Source organism: Somniosus microcephalus, unplaced genomic scaffold (genome assembly GCF_052327205.1).
Source record: "Somniosus microcephalus isolate GS21.2 unplaced genomic scaffold, FLI_Smic_1.0 unresolved_chr2, whole genome shotgun sequence".
Lineage (NCBI taxonomy): Eukaryota > Metazoa > Chordata > Chondrichthyes > Squaliformes > Somniosidae > Somniosus > Somniosus microcephalus.
This window is the reverse complement of record NW_028225180.1, coordinates 53,422,849-53,442,137: the sequence shown is the minus strand read 5'-3', so window position 1 is coordinate 53,442,137 and position 19,289 is coordinate 53,422,849. Positions and strand designations below refer to the sequence as shown.

Below are 19,289 nucleotides of genomic sequence, written 5' to 3'. Positions count from 1 at the left end.
CTTTGTCCTCAGCATCTGGCCACGATCGCCCCCAGCACTAGGCACACCAGCAGCACCAACAACTGCACCAACAACCACACCAACCATCTCCGCAATCACTGGATGCTGCACAGCACAGAGGGCATCAACACCCATCCACATTGCTGACCGGGATGCCAGAGATGGCCTCACCATGGCTAGATTTATTTCCCTGGCCCTGCATGCCCTGGATGCCACATGACGCACCAGGTTGACACCACCCCACACCAGCAACATAAAGCATCCCTACAATGCCCGAGTCATTTCTTTCATACTCATCAACATTGCGGAGGATACCGTTATGTCTCACCATTCACTGCAACTCACTGAGCCAGATCCAAAGGTGTACAAAAATCTCTCGAAGAACGGAAAGTGTTGAGAATAAAGATTTCAATGTTTGACACCACATTAACAGAAACTTCACGTGAACATTGGCTAAAACAGACAAGTGCCTTCCCTTGTGTGTTGGTATGATTGGACTAGGATGAGGGAGAATGAGAGGGGTGGTTAGTGAGATGGGGATGGGTGGAGGTGCAAGGTAAGTTGGTGTGAGTAAGAGTGTGCAGGAGTAAGGCAGGGAAGGCAGAGTGTTGGGGATGTGATGAGTGGCACAGCAGGATGAGGTTGAGTGTGGCTTTACAGTAACGTTTCGTGATCTGCTGAGATCATTGAAAGGTTTGCACCACTGCAGCCTGGTCCTCCTGACGACATCCCTGCTTGTGTCCTCCTGTGAAATGTGCAACCAGGCTGTGCTGATCTCTTCCGTACATTGGAAGTGGAGAGAACCTTCCTGCGTGCTGTGCCTCCCTCCATAAGCATATGACATCCCCTTCGGCAGGAAACGTGATGACGTCAGAGGTAGAGGGCGGGACCAGCCAGTTCTCGTGTGGATTGAAAGAGAAAAGACCTGTTTTGAGCTTCTCCTGTAGTTTCTTGTTTTGCAAAGTTCTTAGACAATAAATTCAGTTTGTTAACTTCCAGTAAGTTATAGATTCTTTGTTGGGAGTGCAGAGATTCCTACATTGGTGACCCCGATTCCTCGCGATCGTTTTTCGCGGTGAACGCCGAGCACAGGCCAGTGATGGAGGCCAACGCAGTGGCCTTGAAGCTCCCCCAATTCTGGGAACAACAGGCAGCCTCTTGGTTTGTGCAAGCCGAGGCGCAATTTGAGCTCCGCAACATCGTTCAGGATCAGACCAGATATCTCCACGTGGTCTCCGCCCTTGAGAGCTCGACGGCGTCGAGAATCATCAGCCTGCTGGAGAGTCCTCCAACTGCTGACAAGTATGTCGCCATCAAGACACGATTGCTGCAGGTATTTGGTCTCACCAAAGCGGAGTGCGCTCGCCATTTACTGACTCTACCAGGGTTAGGAGACTCCAAACCCTCGGAAATGATGTGTCATATGCTGACTCTCCTGGGGTCCGAGCCCCAGTGCTTTCTGTTTCGCGAACTGTTCCTTACTCATACAGGCGTCCCTCGCCCGAGCAGAAACCGCAGACTGCGTCGCGCTCGCCGAAGAGGCGGATAAGATTTACGCGGTCCGGCAACAATACTGCGCCCTCACACAACGCCCCGCCATGAAGAGCCCGGCTCCGACAAAGGCGCCTCCGACGACCTCTGCTACTACCACGCTCGTTTCGGCCCGAAGGCCTGCTGCTGCCGCTCGCCGTGCACTTTCGTTACCAGACCGTCGAATAGACCACCGCGAGTCATGCACGCCGGTTCCAGTACATCCCCCGCTGCCGCGATGGCGATCGGTGCTTCCGGGAATCTCACCTACGTAACCGACTCCATCTCCGGCTGTCGTTTTCTATGCGACACTGGGGCGAAATGCAGCATACTGCCCGCCTCGGTCATAGACCTTCGCTCCGGCAGCCGTGGTCCCCCTATGCAAGCGGGCAACAGGGGTTCGATCCGCACTTGCGGGAAGCGCCTCGTCCGAGTATGTTTCGGTGGACAGTTTTTCAGCTGGAATTTCATCACCACTCAAATCACACAGGCCCTGTTGGGTGCTGACTATTTAGGTGCCAACGGCCTGTTGGTGGACGTGAAAAATTGATGCCTCGTTCCCGCCACCACGCTCGACGATATTTCGGGGACGCGCAGCACGGCTGCGTCACACACGATTTCATGTGTGTGGCCGCAGCCCGACGATTTCACCCGGCTCCTCGAGGATTTCCCCGAGCTGACGAAGCCCAACTTTTCGGCTCCGACCGTCAAGCATAGGGTGGAGCACCATATTTTGACTACCGGCTCATCCGTTTAAGCCAGGGCGCGACGTTTAGAGCCCAGTAAGCTAGCGGCAGCAAAGGCGGAGTTCGCCGTGATGGAAAAAATGGGGATCATCCATCGGTCCAGTAGCCCCTGGTCCTCCCCGCTCCACATCGTCCCCAAGCCCGGCGGGGGATGGCGGCCCTGTGGGGATTATCGCCGCCTCAACGACATAATGACGCCCGACCGCTACCCCATCCCCCATATACAGGACTTCTCAGCACATTTGGCGGGGACGTCCATCTTCTCCAAAATCAACCTCGTCCGTGGTTACCATCAGGTGCCGGTGCACCATCAGGATGTCGAAAAGACAGCGGTAATTACCCCCTTTGGACTCTTTGAATTCCTGCAAATGCCTTTTGGGCTTAAAAACGCGGCACAGGCGTTTCAGCGCCTCATGGATTCAGTCCTGCGGGACCTTGACTTTCTGTTTGTTTATTTGGACGATATTCTGGTTGCCAGCACCTCCAAGGAGGAACACCTCGAGCACGTTCGGGTCCTTTTCAGACGGCTTCAGCAGCACAGCCTCATCGTTAACTCGGACAAATGCCATTTCAGCCTATCGCAACTGGATTTCCTGGGCCACCGCATAACCCCCACGGGGGCAACGCCACTTCGGGTCAAGGTGGAGGCAATTGCGGCGTTCCCGAAACCGAAATCCTTGAAAGCTTTACAGGAGTTCCTGGGGATGGTTAAATTCTATCATCGTTTCATCCCCAGGGCTGCACAGCTCATGCGTCCTCTATATGAGGCCCTCAGAGGCTCGACGGGAAAGGACCCTGTGGTTTGGTCACAGGACATGGATCGTGCTTTCGAGGAGACGAAAGTCGCACTCGCCAATGCGACCATGTTAGCACACCCCCTGCCGGGAGCCACCATCGCTCTCACAATGGACGCGTCAGACTACGCGGTGGGGGGCGTCCAGGAGCAGTGGGTCGACGGCGCGTGGCAACCCCTGGCCTTTTTCAGCCTCCAGCTACAACGGCATGAACGCCGGTACAGTACTTTCGATCGAGAACTGTTGGCTTTGTATTTGGCCATCCGCCATTTCCGTTTCCTCCTCGAAGGACGACGCTTCATCGCGTTTGTCGAGCACAAGCCATTGCTGTTCGCAATGGCCAAATCTGCGGAACCATGGTCGGCACGGCAGCTGACGTACATATCGGAGTTCACCACCGACATCCGACATATGGCCGGTAAGGGCAACGTCGTCGCCGATTGCCTATCCCGCGCCACCGTCCAATTGGGCATTGACTATGCACAGATGGCGGTTGACCAAGCGGACGACCCGGAGACCCAGGGTTTTCGTTCGGTTCCAAACAGCCTCCAGCCGTGCGATGTGCCTTACCATTCCGCAGGTACCACTCTGCTCTGCGATGTTTCGCTGGGTGCACCCCGTCCGATCGTTCCGTCTAAATGGCGTTGTACAATTTTCGATGCCTTACATGGCCTATTGCTCCCTGGGGTGCGGGCATCGCAAAAACTGCTGGTCTCCAAATTCGTATGGAGGGGAATACGCAAGGACGTCAGGGACTGGGCGAACACTTGTGTTGATTGCCAACGGTCCAAGGTGCAGCGCCATGTTAGAGCCCCACTCGCCATCTTTGAGGTCCCGGAACAGCGATTTGATCATATTCACATCGACTTAGTGGGACCACTCCCACCTTCCCGGGGCTTTACATACCTTTTGACAATGGTGGATCGCACCACGAGGTGGCCGGAGGCAGTTCCCCTGACGTCCACCACATCTGCAGACGTTGCTTGAGCTTTCGTTTCGTCCTGGGTGGCCCGTTTTGGTGTCCTTGCGGACATTTCGTCGGATCGGGGGCCGCAATTTTCGTCCGAACTGTGGAACGAGGTGATTTCCGTGTTGGGCGTTAAACTCCACTGCACTACGGCCTATCACCCACAGGCGAACGGCTTGTGCGAGCGGTTCCACCGCTCCTTGAAGGCGTCACTCAGGGCCAGCCTGCTGGATGCATCCTGGGTCGACAAACTACCGTGGGTGATGTTTGGACTCCGCACGGCGCCGAAGGAAGATCTCCAGTCGGCGGTGGCGGAAATGGTTTACGGGCAACTGCTTCGAGTCCCAGGTGAATTCCTGCCGTTACCTACGTGACCATGGTCCGCGGCCACACAAAAAGAGACCCTCCGGGATGCGGCCCGCTGTTTCCGCCCAGTTCCGATCTCACGGCATGGTTTGCTTTCGTCCAACGTCCCGGGGGAGTTGTCGAAAGCCAAGTTCGTGTTTGTGCGCCTGGACGGCCATCGTACCCTGCTCGCACCGCCGTATGCCGGACCCTTCAAGCTTTTGCAGGCAGGAGACAAGAGTTTCGTGATTGACGTCGGGGGCAAACTGGATCACATCTTTGTCGATCGCCTCAAGCCTGCGCACCTGTGCCTCGAACGACCGATCGAGCTGGCGCAGCCTCCGCGCCGCGGCCAGCCGCCGGCCGCTACCACACCTGACACCGCTGTACCACCTACCAGTTTGCCGCCTGCTCAGCGTTTTCCCCTCCGGGAATTTCGGAGTCGGTCCAACAGACTTGTCCGAGCTCCTCAGCGATTGACTCTTTTCGTTAAAGACAATTCTGGGGGGGGGGTATGTGGCAAAACCACTAAGTGACTTACATAATTGTCTGTAACCAATGTTATTACCTCTAGCATTAATTGTCTGTAACCAATGTAATGACCTTTCAAGTTGGCTCTGGTTAAACAGAGCTAGATCGACAACATCGCGATCTGACGCGATGACGTCATCACGTGGGTCACGTGACGTCCCCTTCGGCGGGAAACGTGATGACGTCAGAGGTAGAGGGTGGGACCAGCCAGTCCTCGTGTGGATTGAAAGAGAAAAGACCTGTTTTGAGCTTCTCCTGTAGTTTCTTCTTTTGTAAAGTTCTTAGACAATAAATTCAGTTTGTTAACTTCCAGTAAGTTATAGATTCTTTGTTAGGAGTGCAGAGACTCCTACAACATCACAATGGTCAAACTCAATGTGCGTGTCATCAAACCCGCTTCCTCCAATTCTCCAGAGCGAGGCCGCGACCCGCCACTGACCCCGGCCGCACCCGACCCGCCACCGCACCCGACCTGCCTAGGGAGGGAAATCGCTGGGGGAAAACCGGGTTATTAATGTTCTGAAGTACTTTCAGTGATTGCTGTAATATGGAAGAGAGAAAATTTATATCAGATCCTGGCTTTGATTCAGTTTGTTTCTCTCTCTCTTTCTGTTTAGACTGAACGGCAATAAAATGGGCGATTCAGGAGTTAAACTACTGGCTGCGGTTCTGAGGAACCCGGACTGTAAAATACAGAAACGGTGGTAAGTACCAGACTGTGAGAGATTGTGTTTATAATAACTGGATGTCTGACACTGTAAATATTCTTAGTATCAGTAATAGTGTTATTAATAAACACTGGGGATTTACTCTGATTCTTGTTATTTCTCTCTCTGATCCCCAGGCTGGATGATGTCGGTCTGACAGATTCCTGTGCCGAGGATCTCGTTCCGCTCTCAGTACAAACCGGTCACTGACAGTTCTGGACCTGAGTAATAATAAACTAGGAGATTCAGGAGTGAAACTACTGTCTGCGGCTCTGAGGAACCCGGACTGTAAAATACAGAAACTGTGGTAAGAACCAGATTGTGAGAGATTGTGTTTATAATAATTGTATGTCTGACACTGTAAATATTCTTAGTGTCAGTAATAGTGTTATTAATAAACACTGGGGATTTACTCCTTCACAGACCGATCTGTCCCCGCTCTCTGCCACCTCATACTGATCTGTGGGAGTCTGGAGTGGATCGTGTGAGTGTTTGTGTTAATGTTTAATGTAATAAATAAAATATAAATGTGATTCAGACACTTTATTGAGTAATATTTGTCTGTAATTGTTATTGAAATATTAACCCCAGCCTTCCTGTTATTGACACAACTGTTCAATCTGTTTATTTCATGTTTAATTTTTTATCTGTTTCAGGCTGAGGGAGAATCAGTTCAGTTCAACCGGACAGAGATTCCTGAGGTCTCTGCAGGGAACAAGACGCGGACTGAGTGTGACAGTGTGAACATTTCAATTGATGACGTCACTGCTCTCATTATTTTACCATTTTTGGCAGATGATTGATTTTAATTTAATTTAAGGGTTTCCAGCTCGAGCTGAGCGAGCGTCATCTCCAATTGTGAGGTCAGAGGCCCAGCCACAGGGCCCCGAGACTCAGCCGCCCGGCCCCACAGCGCTGCTTCTGCAGGATATCCAGGGCTGAATGTTCCCCATTGGGGCACTGGGGAGTAACATGTGTCCCTCTGTACAGTGTGTGAGTCTCCCAGTGAGGAGTCAGACTCTGTAACAAGTGTCCCTGTGTACAGTGCGTGTCTCTCCCAGTGAACAGTTGGACTCCGTAACAAGTGTCCCTGTGTACAGTGTGTGTCTCTCCCAGTGAGTCAGACTCTGTAACAAGTGTCCCTGTGTACAGTGTGTGTCTCTCCCAGTGAGGAATCGGACTCTGTACCAAGTGTCCCTGTGTAGTGTGTGTCTCTCCCAGTGAGGAATCGGACTCTGTAACAAGTGTCCCTGTGTACAGTGTGTGTCTCTCCCAGTGAGGAGTCGGACTCTGTAACAAGTGTCCCTGTGAACAGTGTGTGTCTCTCCCAGTGAGTCAGACTCTGTAACAAGTGTCCCTGTGTACAGTGTGTGTCTCTCCCAGTGAGGAGTCGGACTCTGTAACAAGTGTCCCTGTGTACAGTGTGTGTCTCTCCCAGTGAGGAGTCGGACTCTGTAACAAGTGTCCCTGTGTACAGTGTGTGTCTCTCCCAGTGAGGAGTCGGACTCTGTAACAAGTGTCCCTGTGTACAGTGTGTGTCTCTCCCAGTGAGGAGTCGGACTCTGTAACAAGTGTCCCTGTGTACAGTGTGTGTCTCTCCCAGTGAGGAGTCGGACTCTGTAACAAGTGTCCCTGTGTAGTGTGTGTGTCTCTCCCAGTGAGCAGTCGGACTCCGTAACAAATGTTCCTGTGTAGTGTGTGTCTCTCCCAGTGAGGAGTTGGACTCTGTAACAGGTGTCCCTGTGTACAGTGTGTGTCTCCCCCAGTGAGCAGTCAGACTCTGTAACAAGTGTCCCTGTGTACAGTGTGTGTCTCTCCCAGTGAGGAGTCAGACTCTGTAACAAGTGTCCCTGTGTAGTGTGTGTCTCTCCCAGTGAGGAATCGGACTCTGTAACAAGTGTCCCTGTGTACAATGTGTCTCTCTCCCAGTGAGCAGTCGGACTCCGTAACAAGTGTCCATGTGTACAGTGTGTGTCTCCCCCAGTGAGGAGTCGGACTCTGTAACAAGTGTCCCTGTGTACAGTGTGTGTCTCCCCCAGTGAGCAGTCAGACTCTGAAACAAGTGTCCCTGTGTAGTGTGTGTCTCTCCCAGTGAGGAGTCAGACTCTGTAACAAGTGTCCCTGTGTAGTGTGTGTCTCTCCCAGTGAGGAATCGGACTCTGTAACAAGTGTCCATGTGTACAGTGTGTGTCTCTCCCAGTGAGGAGTCGGACTCTGTAACAAGTGTCCCTGTGTACAGTGTGTTTCTCCCCAGTGAGGAGTCAGACTCTGTAACAAGTGTCCCTGTGTACAGTGTGTGTCTCCCCAGTGAGGAGTCGGACTCTGTAACAAGTGTCCCTACAACACTCCGAGATCTCTCCACTCATCTGACCTGTTGCACATCCTCGATTTTTGTTGCTGCACATTGGAGCCATGCATTCAGCTGCCAAGGCCCTAAACTCTGGAATTCCCTCCCTAAACCTCTTCGCAGCTCTACCTCTCCTCCTCCATTTAACGCTTGTTAAAACCTACCAGTTGCACAGAGCTTTGGGCCATCTCTCCTAAAATCTCTTTATCTGGCTCAGTGTCAAATTGTGTCTGCTAATTGCCTTGTGTCGTTTCATTGCATTAAAGCCGCTATATAAATGCAAGTTATTGTTGTTGTCCCTGTGTTGTGTTAATAAAACTCCACCACTTACTTCAGCTCGCACCTGGTCTCCTCGACATTTTCAATAACTGGCTTCATTGTTGTAATATATTAAATAAAGGTTTCTCTAAAGTACATCCCACCTTCTCCCCCCCCCCCCCCCCCCCTGCGGGTGAGGCCTCGGTCGGTCTCTGGACGAGGTCTTGGTCAGTCGGCTGGGGAGGAAGTCTGACAGTAAAAGCTGCTGTGGGAGCTTTGCATTCTTCTAAATTCACTGCACTCAAATCAAGACAAGATAGGTGGCAGGCAGTAAGATCACACAGCATTGCAGTCTGGAATTAAATCAGTATGAGAGAGACATGTGAAATCAAGACAACATGCAGAAAAATCAAAACAGGAAATGCTGTAAATACTCAGCCAGTCAGGCAGCATCTATGGAGAGCGAGAAATGGCGTTAATATTTTAGGTCGATTAACTTTCGTCGGAACCTTGACAGAATCTGAAGAAAGGACATCGACCTGGAACATTAACTCTGTTTCCCTCTGCACAGATGCTGCTTGGCCTGCTGAGTATTTCCAGCATTTTCTGTTTTTATTTCCCATTTCCAGCATCAGCAGTATTTTGCTTTTGATGCAGAATAGAAAACCTGCATCTAGGCTGCAAAATGAAAAGATAAGATGCTGAAAAGTGTCTTTTTGCTTTTAAACTGCCAAACGCTGCAGAGCAATGAGATAAATGATTTATTTCATTGCTGACAGTGTTGTGTGGCAATTTTGCAGGCTGGCGTGTGTGTGTGTAATTGTGTGTGTATGCAGAGCTTGTCTGTGTTCAAGTTACCTGCTGTGTGCATTGGTATTGCATCTCATGTCGGACAAAAACAAAGTATACACCATTTGATCATACTGATTTAATTCCAGACTGCAATGCTGTGGGATCTTACTTTGCCTTTCTTTCAAGACTTTTGTAAAAAGTCAGGCTACATATATACATCAAGACAATTGATATTTTCTGGACTGGCCATTCTGGGGGAATGTTTGTGGGGTGTTTCAGAGCATATCCTGCTGTGGGATCTTACTCACCCTTTAAGCCAAACCCAAACAGACAAGACTTTTGTAAAAACAAAGTATATATTTAAAAAAAATGTTTTCAGAATAATCTATTTGATGTTTTTCAGGACTGGGCTTTATTGGGGAATGTGCTTGGGGTGTTTTCAGAGCAAAAGCTGCTGTGGGATCATTCCATTCATTATATTCTATTCCACACAAATCACAGACAGGCAGACGTTTAGTTAACAAAAGTAAAGTAGATATTATTTATCCCTGATCGTATTTCCTTGTTTTCACCCTGCCGGTCTTTCATTTTCTCATGGGGACCCGGATTTCTGCGGCCTTGGCTTCATTTCTTCCTGTTGGATTTTCTTCATCAAACATGGACAAAGAGCCAGGAAGGGACATCATCAAAAATAGACACTCCCAGGCTGCACCCCTTTCAAAATGGATGTGTGTATGTGATTGTGAGATTCTGCAAATTGCAGAGTCTGAGTGTGTCTCATGTTAGTGTAAATTTTAGTTCAATGTGGTTGGAAGGGAGACTATGTAAGTGGCAGACAATGAGAGCAAAAGAGACATGAAATCAAAAGGCAAGTTGCAGAATAGAAAGCCTTTTTCTGTAGGCCACAAAGTGAAAAGAAAAGATACCGAAAAGTGTATTTTTGGTTTTAATCTTCCAACACGGCAATCATCCCTCTGCAGGCTGGCCAGAGTGTGAGTGTGTGTGAGAGAGAGGGCAAAAGCTGGTGTTTGTGTGAGATGTGGTCTGCTGTCTTATTACCTGCCGTTGTTGTATTAAACCCTATTGATTTCATTCTGGCCTGGTCCACATATAATGCTGCTGTGTATCACTTTATTGCACTGTATTTCATTTCACTGCACATTATTTCATTTCACTTTACTTCAAGACTTCGGATATGATATGATTGGGATCACGGAAACATGGCTCCAGGGTGACCAAGGCTGGGAACTCCACATCTAGGGGTATTCAATCTTCAGGAAAGATAGGCAAACAGGAAAAGGAGGTGGGGTAGCATTGCTGGTTAAAGAGGGGATTAACACAATTGAATGGAAGGATATTAGCTCTGATGATGTGGAATCTGTATGAGTAGAACTGAGAAATACCAAGGGGCAGAAAACGTTAGATGGAATGGTAGACAGACCTCCAAACAGTAATGCGGAGGTTGAGGATGGCATTAAATGGGAAATTAGAGACGCGTGCAATAAGGGCACAGCAGTTATCTTAGGTGATTTTAATCTACATATAGATTGGGCTAACCAAATTAGTAACAATACTGTGGAGGAGGAGTTCCTGGAGTGTATACGAGATGGTTTCCTGGACCAATATGTCGAGGAAACAACTAGAGATCAGGCCATCTTAGACTGGGTATTATGTAATGAGAAAGGATTAATTAACAATCTTGTGTGAGGCCCCTTGGGTCGCAGGGATCATACTATGATAGAATTCTTCATTAAGATGGAGAGTGAAGTAGTTGACTCAAAGACTAGGGTCCTGAATTTAAATAAAGGAAACTACAATGGTATGAGGCACGAGTTGGGTAGGATTGATTGGGGAATGTTACTCAAAGGGTTGACGGTGGATAGGCAATGGCAAACATTCAAAGATCGCATGGATGAACTACAGAATTTGTTCATCCCTGTTTGGCATAAAAATAAAACAAAAAAGGTGACTCAACCGTGGCTAACAAGGGAAATTAGTGCTAGCATACGAACCAAAGAGAAGGCATATAAATTGGACAGAAAAAGCAGTAAACCTGAGGATTGGGAGCAGTTTATGATTCAGCAAAGGAGGACAAAGGGATTAATTAAGAGGGGGAAAATAGAGTATGAGACTAAGCTTGCAGGGAACATAAAAACTGACTGTAAAAGCTTTTATCGATATGTGAAGAGAAATAGATTGGTGAAGTCAAGCGCAGGTCCCTTGCAGTCAGAATCAGGGGAATTTATAATGGGGAACAAAGAAATGGCGGACCAATTAAATACATACTTTGCTTCTGTCTTCACGAAGGAGGGCACAAATAACCTCCCAGAGATGTCGGGGAATATAGGGTCTAATGAGAGGGAGGAACTGAAAGAAATCAGTATTTGTAGGGAAATGATGTTTTTGAAATTGACGGGATTGAAGGCCAATAAATCCCCAGGGCCTGATAATCTACATCCTAGGGTACTTAAGGAAATGGCCCTAGAAATAGTAGATGCACTGCTGGTCATCTTCCAAAATTGGATAGACTCTGGAACAGTTCCCAGGGATTGGAAGGTAGCTAAAGTTACCCCACTATTCAAAAAAGGTGGTCGAGTGCAAACGGGGAATTATAGACCAGTAAGCCTGACATCGGTAGTGGGGAAAATGCTAGAGTCCATTATAATAGATATAATAGCGGAGCACTTGGAAAACAGTGACAGGATCAGACAAACTCAACATGGATTTACAAAAGGTAAATCGTGCTTGACTAATCTACTGCAATTTTTTGAGGATGTAGCTGGTAGAATAGATAAGGGAGAACCAGTGGATGTGGTGTGTTTATACTTTCAGAAGGCTTTCGATAAGGTCCCGCATAAGAGATTAGCATGTAAAGTTAAGGCACATGTGATTGGGGGCAAGGTACTGACTTGGATAAAGAACTGGTTGACAGAAAGGAAGCAAAGAGTTGGAATAAACGGCTATTTTTCTGAGTGGCAGGCAGTGACTAGTGGGGTACCGCAGGGACCGGTCCTAGGACCCCAGCTATTCACAATATATATATAAATGATCTAGACGAGGGAACTAGATGTAATATCTCCAAGTTTGCAGACGACACAAAGCTGGGTGAGCGTGTGTGCTGTGAGGAGGATGCCGAGTAACTCCAGTATGATTTGGACAGGTTGGGTGATTGGGCAGAATCATGGCAGATGCAGTACAATGTGGATATATGCGAGATTATCCACTTTGGTGGCAAAAACAGGAAGGCAGATTATTATCTGAACGGCAATAGATTGGGAGAAGGGGGATGTGCAACGAGACCTGGGTGTCCTTGTGCACCAGTCACTGAAGGTAAGCATGCAAGTGCAGCAGGTGGTTAAGAAGGCAAATGGTATGTTGGCCTTCGTAGCGAGAGGATTCGAGTACAAGAACACGGATGTCTTGCTGCAGTTGTACAGGGCCTTGGTGAGACCGCACCTTGAGTATTGTGTGCAGTTTTGGTCGCCTTATCTGAGGAAGGATGTTCTTGCCATGGAGGGAGTGCAGTGAAGATTCACCAGACTGATACCTGGGATGGCAGGAATGATGTATGAGGAGAGATTGGGTCGATTGGGCTTATACTCGCTGGAGTTTAGAAGAATGAGAGGGGATCTCATTGAAACTTATAAAATTCTAACAGGACTGGACAGACTGGATGCAGGAACGATGTTCCCGATGGGAGTTGGATATATTTCTTAAGGCTAAAGGGATCGAGGGATATGGGGAGAAGGCAGGGACAGTGTACTGAATATGGATGATCAGCCATTATCTCATTGAATGGCAGAGCAGGCTCGAGGGGCCGAATGGCCTACTCCTGCTCCCATCTTCTATGTTTCTAAGACAGACAGTCTGTCAGTGACAGACTGAAAAGTGTCTTTGTGGACTGTGACAAAAGCTGCCTTGGGATCTTTTGCATTCTTTTTATTCCTCTCTACTCAAATCATGACAAGGCAGGCAGGCAATGAGAGAGACACATGAAATCAAGACAACATGCAGAATAGAAATAATAACAGATAATGCTGGAAATACTCAGTGGTTTAGGCAGTACCAGTGGAGATACAGAGAAACAGAGTAAATGATTCAGCTCAATGAACTTTCATCAGAACCTTGCCAGAACCTGACAAAAGGTAATCGAGCTGAAACATTAACTCTGTTTCTCTCTCTCCACAGATGCTGCTGGACCTGCTGAGTATGTCCAGCTTTTTCTGGTTTTATTTCAGATTTCTCACATCCACAGCATTTTCTTTTAATGCAGAATAGAAAGCCTGTTTCCGTAGGCCGCAAAATGAAAAGATAAAATACTGAAAAGGGTCTGTTTGCTTTTAAATTGCTGAACACAGCAGAGGAATGATAGAAATCAACTTTCTTTCATTGCTGACAGTGTTTTTTGGTAATTTTGCAGGCTGGCCTGTGTGTGTGGGTGTGTGGGTGTGTGTGTGTGAGAGAGACAGCAAAAGCTGGTGTGTGTGCAGGGCTTGTCTGTGTTCAAGTTATCTGCCGTGTGCATTGGTACTGCATCTCATGTCTGAAAAAACGGGAAGTATACACCATTAGATCGCAGTGATTTCATTCCACACTGTGCTGCTGCGGGATCTTACTTTGCCTTTCTTTCAAGAATTTTGTAAAAAGCAAATCTACATCAAACCATTTGGTATTTTTCTGGGCTGGATTTTATAGGGGAACGTTTGTGGAGTGTTTCATGGCCTATCCTGCTGTGGGATCTTACTCTCGTTTTCAGCCCATCCCAAACAAGATAAGACCTTTGTAAAAAAACAAGCATATATTTTAGTTTTTTAATTATTCTCAGAATAATCCGTTTGATTTTTATCTGGACTGGGCTTTATTGGGGAATGTTATTGGGATGTTTTCAGAGCAAAAGCTGCTGTGCGATCTTTCCATTAATTTTATTACACTCCAGGCAAACCACAGACAGGCAGACATTTTGTTAACAAAAGTAAGGTATATATATTAATATTCATTCCTGATTGAATTTACTTCTTTTCACGCTCCGGGCTTTCATTTCCTCTCGGCAACCCAGATTTCTGGGGCCTCGGCTTCACTTCTTCCTGTTGGATTGCCCTCATGGCCGCACAGCCAGGAAGTGACATCATCAAAAATTGACACTCCCAGGCTGCACCACTTTCAAAATGGATATGTATGTGTGTGTGTTTCTGCAAATTACAGAGTCTGCGTGAGTGTGTCTGTATGTGCATGGGTGTCTGTGTGTCTGCAAATTGCAGGGTCTGTGTGAGTGTGTCTGTATGTGCGTGGGTGTCTGTGTGTCTGTAAATTGCAGAGTCTGTGAGTGTGTCATTGATGTGCCTCAATAATTCCGAGACTCGATGTTAGCGAAACAAAACAAGGCTTTTATTAACTTAGAAGGTAACACGCAGTGGAGAGAGGTATCTTCCATCTGGAGGTCTGCAGTACTGGATATGAGGCCAGACTGAGCTTGCTTACATAGGGGCCAGGTATGGGCGGAGCCCTACACAAATTACATTACAATATACAATACAATGGTGAGGAGACGGAACTGAGGTAAGGGAACTGAAACCTGAAACCAACCACAGTCACAGGCAGTGAAGAATGGAATATTTCATCACATTCACCCCTTCTATAGATTTAGTCTGCTCGGGGGTTTGATAGTCCTCTGCGACCGACGTGGCTGTTGTGGTGTCGCGGGTGTCGGCTGGGTGTCCCCGGTGGCCTCCTGGGTCTCTGCCGGGGGTGCCGCCAGGGTTGTTGAAGGGGTAGTTGGTGGGGGTGCCTTTGGTCGATGTTCTTCCGGGGGTGATGAAAGAGTAGTGGGTGGGCAAGAGTTGCTGTGATCGTTGTTGTTGCTATTGCCGTGGTTGTTGTCGTTACTGGCTGGGATGACGTCTTTTATGGACACGGTGTCCTCCCTTCTGTCGGCGTGCTGGACATACGCGTATTGGGGGTTGGCGTGCAGTAGGTGCACTGGCTCCACGAGAGGGTCCGTCTTGTGGCCCCTCACATGCCTTCGCACGAATACCGGACCTGGGGTGGAGAGCCATGATGGCATGGATACGCCTGAGGTGGATTTCCGGGGAAAGACAAACATTCGTTCATGAGGCGTGGCATTAGTGGCAGTACACAATAGCGACCGTATCGAATGGAGCACATCTGAGAGGACTTCCTGCCAGCGGGAGATAGGGAGGCCCTTGGTCCTTAGAGCTAGAGTGACTGCTTTCCATACTGTCCCGTTCTCTCGCTCCACTTGACCGTTACCCCGGGGGTTGTAGCTGGTGGTACGGCTCGTGGCGTTCCCCCTGGACAGCATGTACTGGCATAGCTCTTCACTCATGAAGGATGCCCCCCTATCCGTATGGATGTAGCTCGGCATACCGAACAGGCAGAACAGGCTGTTGAGGCATTTAATGACCGTGGCGCTGGTCATGTCTGGGCAGGGGAAGGCGAATGGGAAACGGGAGTATTCGTCCACAATGTTCAGGAAGTAAACATTGCGGTCGACTGACGGGAGGGGGCCCTTGAAATCTAAGCTGAGCCGCTCAAAGGGCCGTGTAGCTTTGATTAAGTGGGCTCTATCTGGGCGGTAGAACCGAGGCTTGCACTCAGCGCAAGCGCGGCAGTTCCTGGTCAGAGACCGAACTTCCTCAATTGAGTAGGGTAAGTTACGGGACTTTATGAAGTGGAACAGCCGCGTGACCCCTGGGTGGCAGAGGTCATTGTGGAGGGTCTGTAGCCGATCCCCGGTGGCGCTGGCACACATCCCTCATGAGAGGGCATCAGGGGATTCGTTAAGGGCCCCTGGCCGGTAAATGATGTCATACTCGAAGGTGGAGAGCTCGATCCGCCACCTAAGAATCTTATCATTTTTAATCTTCCCCCTCTGTTTATTATTGAACATAAACGCTACCGACCGCTGGTCGGTAAGTAGGGTGAAGCGTTTGCCGGCTAGGTAGTGGCGCCAGTGGCGCACTGCCTCCACGATGGCTTGGGCCTCCGTTTCTACGGAGGAGTGTCTGATCTCGGGCCCTTGGAGGGTCCTCGAGAAGAAAGCTATGGGCCGCCCCGCCTGGTTGAGGGTGGCCGCCAAGGCAAAGTCAGATGCATCACTTTCCACTTGAAAGGGAGTGTTCTCGTCCACTGCCTGTAGCGTGGCCCGCTCAATATCCTGCTTAATGCTTTTGAAGGTGGCGTGGGCCTCAGCAGAGAGCGGAAAAGAGGATGCTTTCAAGAGGGGGCGGGCTTTGTCGGAGTAGTTGGGGACCCATTGGGAATAATAAGAAAATAACGCCAGGCACCTTTTCAGGGCTTTGGGAGTGTTGGGCAGTGGCAGCTCCCGTAGGGGGCGCAATCGGTCGGGGTCTGGTCCGATTTCCCCATTCTCCACCACGCTGCCTAGTATGCAGAGACGCGTGGTGTTGAAAACGCACTTGTCCTCGTTGTAGGTGAGGTTGAGTTTTTGTGCGGTTTCCAGGAACCTCTCGAGGTTCGAGTCGTGATCCTGCTGGTTGTGACCGCAGATGGTGATGTTGTCGAGGTAGGGGAAGGTTGCCTGCAAGTGGTGGTCATCGACCATGCAGTCCATCTCCCTCTGGAAGACCGAGACCCCATTCGTCACCCCAAAGGGGACTCTGAGGAATTGGTAGAGGCGTCCGTTCGCCTCGAAGGCGGTGTACGGGCGGTCCTCTGGTCTGATAGGGAGCTGGTGGTACGCTGACTTGAGGTCAATGGTGGAGAATCCCCGGTATTGGGCGATTTGGTTCACCATTTCTGATATACGGGGTAGCGGGTAGGCGTCTAGTTGGGTGTACCTGTTGATCGTTTGGCTATAGTCGATCACCATCCGTTTCTTCTCGCTACCCCTTACCACTACCACTTGGGCATGCCACGGGCTGTTGCTGCGTTCAATAATGCGCTCTTTCAGGAGCCTGTCTACCTCGATCGCGATAAACCGCCTGTCCTCCCAGCTGTACCTCCTGCTTTTGGTCGCTATTGGCCGGCAGTTAGGGGTAAGGTTCGCGAATAGCGAAGGCGGCTTTACCTTCAGGTAGCCAGACCGCACACTGTGAGGGGCGGCTGGGACCCACCGTACTTGAGCGTGATGCTTTGGTGGTTGCACTGGAAATCCAGGCCCAAGATCACGCTCGCACATAGATTCTTCATGATTAATACTTTAAAATTATCGTATACAGTTCCGTTAATGGACAATTGTACCGTGCAGTAACCCAGAATGGTCGATGTCTGGGTTTTATCAGCCATAGAGATGGTACCCTGAGTAGGGACCACCTTTAGGGAGAGTTGTTGTGCCAGTTCAGGGTGGATAAAACTCTCCATGCTTCCACTGTCAATTAAACATTTAACCCGGCACCCGTTTACCTCGATGTCCACCATTGATTTGGATTTCGGGGTGCAGCCTGGTCTGGTCCACTGTGACCGATGCCACTGTAGGGCCCTGATCGAGACAAGATGGCGTCCACGCTGTCTGCTCATGAGATGGCGGACCCCACGAGGTCGGGCAAGATGGCGTCCAAGATGGCCGCTCCCACGGCGCACACGCGGCGGTGGCGGGTTTTCCGGCGGGATTCCCTCTGCACACCTTCCCGAAGTGCCCCTTCTTACCGCACTTAAAGCAGGTGGTGCCTTTCGCCGGGCACAGGATTCTGGTGTGCTTTGGCTGCCCGCAGAAGTAGCAGTTGGGTCCCCGACGCGTCGCGGCTGTCGTAGGGCTTCTGGGGGGAGAGCGGGGCCCCGACAGTGTCGGGCTGCCGGGCGGGTAAGATGCCTTCCAAGATGGCGGCGCCCTTGGTGCACACGTGGCGGCGTGGACGGCGCGGGCTGAAGAGTAGGCGTCCGAGTTTCTCTGGGCCACATCCCGGGATCGCGCGGTGTCCGCAGCCTGTTTCAGGTCCAATCCCGTTTTTTCCAGCAGTCTCTGCCGGATGTAAGTGGAGCTGAGGCCTGTGATAAAGGCATCGCAAACAAGCTCGTCAGTGTACACTGCGGCTTTTACATCTTGGCACTTGCAGTCTTTGCCAAGCATTTTCAGGGTGCCTAGGAACTCCTCCACCGATTCCCCAGGTCACTGTGCGCGAGTAGCGAGCAGATGCCTAGCATACACCTCATTCATAGGCTGCTGGTAATGCACCTTTAAGATGTCGCAGGCGGCCAGGTACGTGTCGGCGTCTTGGATGAGGGGGTAAACCCGGTGGCTTACCCAATTCCGCAGAATTCCAAGTTTCATACTCGCAGCGTCCGTAGCGTCTTTGACGGCTGCGGAATTGTCCAGGAAGAATTCCATACACATAAACCAGTGTCCGAAGCGTGCCGATGCGTCCAAAGCATGCTGGTCCAAATCCAAACGTTCGGGTTTTAGGAGTTGATCCATTGTGTTGTAAAATAAGTTAATAAAATTGATGTGCCTCAATAATTCCGAGACTCGATGTTAGCGAAACAAAACAAGGCTTTTATTAACTTAGAAGGTAACACGCAGTGGAGAGAGGTATCTTCCATCTGGAGGTCTGCAGTACTGGATATGAGGCCAGACTGAGCTTGCTTACATAGGGGCCAGGTATGGGCGGAGCCCTACACACAATACATTACAATATACAATACAATGGTGAGGAGACGGAACTGAGGTAAGGGAACTGAAACCTGAAACCAACCACAGTCACAGGCAGTGATGAATGGAATATTTCATCACAGTCTGTATGTGCATGGGTGTCTGTGTGTGCAAATTGCAGGGTCTCTGCGAGTGTGTCTGTATGTACGTGGGTGTCTGTGTTTCTGTAAATTGCAGGGTCTCTGTGAGTGTGTCTTTATGTGCGTGGGTGTCTGCGTGTCTGTAAATTGCAGGGTCTGTGTGAGTGAGTCTGTATGTGCATGGATGCCTGTGTTTCTGCAAATTGAAGATTTTATGAGAGTCTGTGTGTCATGTTACTGTAAGTTTTATATCAAGGTGGATAGGAGGGAGCATGTGCGAGTGAGAGACAGGCAGACAGACAGCCAGTGAGAGAGAGACATGAAATCAAAAGGCAAGACGCAGACTAGAAAGTCTGTTCCTGTAGGCCACAAAGTGAAAAGATAAGATACAGAAAAGTATTTTTGGTTTTAATTTTCCAACATGGCAGTCATCCCTCTGCAGGCTGGCCAGGGTGTGTGTGTGTGTGAGAGAGAGAGAGAGAGAGAGGGAGAGAGCAAAAGCTGGTGCTTGTGTGAGATGTGGTCTACTGTCTTATTATCTGCTGTTGTTGTATTAAACCCTATTGA

General features: G+C 49.5%; 1 pseudogene; it reads left to right on the top strand.

Moving 5' to 3' along the window:
* LOC147092644 (NACHT, LRR and PYD domains-containing protein 3-like) overlaps nt 1–8,302 on the top strand; it is a 309,097-nt pseudogene extending 300,795 nt beyond the window's left edge.
* Nucleotides 8,303–19,289: the final 10,987 nt, after the last annotated feature.